The 2356-nt window shown below is 49.4% G+C and overlaps 1 long non-coding RNA gene across 1 annotated transcript; it reads right to left on the bottom strand.

The window, feature by feature from the left end:
• Positions 1-413: 413 nt before the first annotated feature.
• LOC140497401 (uncharacterized) lies at positions 414-2109 on the bottom strand. Its single transcript, XR_011964667.1, has 2 exons — positions 1741-2109; positions 414-601 (listed from the first exon to the last, which is right to left on the bottom strand). It is a non-coding gene; the product is annotated as an uncharacterized lncRNA (long non-coding RNA).
• Between the last annotated feature and the right edge of the window lie 247 nt (positions 2110-2356).

Here is a 2356-nt window from a genome sequence, read left to right as displayed (position 1 = left end):
ATGATGAGGTTGGACTGGATGACATCCAAGATGTTTTTTGCTCTAAATATAAGATCATGTGACTCAATCCAGCACCAAGCACCAGATTATGAAGCACTTTGGCTTGGCAAAACTCTTTCTAGTGTGACTTATTTAAGAAGGGTCTATGCCAAAGCTCTCTGTGCTTGTTATAGCTATTTCCTAGATAGTAAACTCCCTGAAGGTAAGCAAACAGTCCTATCTTAACTTTCTCTCCTGACCTAAAAGTCCCCTACACACAGAAGGTGCTTAATAAATGTTGATTTTGCCACATTCCTATTCTGGTAAAAAGACAAAGAGTTTAAGTGACTTCCTTGCCCAAAGGGTAACAGCCCCCCCCTGGGCTCACCTCCTAGGATGGTTTCAGAGATCAAGGGAAAGGAAGAAGTACTTGGGAAAGTAGAAAGGGCTATTTTATTAGCCTGGCAGATGAGAATTAGAAAGGTGAAGACATTTGCCAAGATACACACACAGCAAGTCTGGGGTTGAGCTGGGACTAGGAAGGAGTCAGGTGTTCTGGCTTCCAGTCCATAGTGAGGACTCCCTTGCTTGGCAGGTTCAGTGGTGGAACCTTTTACCTAACCTGGTTGTGAAGAGAGTTGTAATTAGAGTAGCAATTAACTGTATGGTCTTAGGAACTTCCCATAGCCTCTCTGGGCCTAAGGTAATTCATCTAGGATTTGAAGAAATTGGCCCAGACGACCTCTAAGGTCCCTTCCATCCTAAGACAGGCCCGTAGCCTCTAGGGCTCACCCCTCCTCAGAGATTCTCCCAAATTCAATGCTGAGTCTTCAGCAGAATGCCAGGGTTCCTTTATCTGAGAGAGAAGGCTCAAGGATTTCCATTGGGAGCTACACCTCTAGCCATTGGAGGACAGCAGTGGCCACAAGACTCCAGAAGCCTGTGGTTCATTTTTGTACCCTGGGAATCATGAGAGGACAAAATGCATCTTGCAAAGGAAAAACATGGATATGGCAAGGAAAGTAGAGAGAGGGCACTGGATTGAGAGTCAGGAGACCTGGTTCTGCCACTAAGTGACAGGGTGGCTCTGAGGGAATCACCTCAAATCCCTGGGTCTCAGTTTTCTTGTCTGTAAAATGAAGACAATAGTTCCCTTCCAGTTCTGGGGTCCTATGATTTTAAAATCCTAAGAAGTCTATAGCTAGTATCCTGAAATCCTAAGTGTATACAAAGTGTTCCAAAAGTCTTAGAGCAGTTTAGAGCTTTTTAAATCTTAAAACTTTTAAAGTGAAAAAATTTTAAGCTCTAAAAAGGCCTAAACTGCACTAAGATTTTTAGGACACCCCAAAAATATAAAGTGCTATGATTCAAACATATCACGACTCAAAAATCCTAACTTCCTTTCTCTCCAAAAAGGGAGGAGGGTGAAAAAAAGAATCGAGTGTGCGGTGCTACTGAAAGAATGCTGGACTGGGGGTGGGGAGTCAGAGGACCTGTGTTCAAGTCACAGCTTTGCCAGCCCAGCCTCTGTGGTCTTGGGCAAGACACAAGCTCTCTAGATTTCTGTAGTGGCAGCCTTGGATTGGATGCGTCTGGGGTCCCTTCCAGCCCCAAATCTGTGTCCTCTGAATTAAGTGCAATAAGGTTTGGGAGGTGGGGTGAGGTCTGCTGCAAGAAATCGTGCGTGTCACTGGGCCTCAGTTTCCCGCTGTGTAAAAGGAGGGGGTTGGACCAGATGGCCGAGAGGAAGGTGCCGGGTACCTCGGTATGCTCGCACGTCCCTCACCGGGCGATGCGGTGCCACAGGCTGCCAACAGAGGGCAGGAGCGCGCCGTTTCTCGGAAGCGAGGAGAGCGCAGAGGCTGAGTCGCGGATCGCGCTGCCCGGGACCAGCTCTGGGAAGCTGCGCTGGCCGCCTCGCGGACCCTGCCCGGGGGTCCTTCTTGCAGACTCAGCAGCTACCCCTGGTTTCTGAGCCCCAGCTTCCTCCGACGAGTGGCCCTCGGGAGACGCGAACCACTCTGCGGGAGCACGGAGTGGGCATTCCGGCCGCCTGTTTGGACCTTCTCCCCATTGCCTTGTCCAAAGGATCCCCAAGCCTCCCGAAACAGCTCGTTGAGAGCCGGGCCTGGTTCTGTCGCCTTACTTTGCATAGCCAGCCACATAGTAGGCGCTTCCTACGTGACAATGAGCCAGGGGGCAATGTTGGTGAAAACTCTAGCTGATGCTCCCCAACTGCCAGGGGATTTGATGGGGAGCACCCGCCGCCTTGGGCCATGCTATGGGCAGGTTGAGTGGGTTCTGTATCCAACTCAGGTCACCTATAGGAAAAATCCAAGGGCTTTTTTTTTAATGAACATGTAGGGGCAGATTGTCT

This window comes from Notamacropus eugenii, chromosome 3 (assembly GCF_028372415.1).
Source record: "Notamacropus eugenii isolate mMacEug1 chromosome 3, mMacEug1.pri_v2, whole genome shotgun sequence".
NCBI classification, from domain to species: domain Eukaryota; kingdom Metazoa; phylum Chordata; class Mammalia; order Diprotodontia; family Macropodidae; genus Notamacropus; species Notamacropus eugenii.
This window is presented reverse-complemented; position numbering and strand designations above follow the sequence as displayed.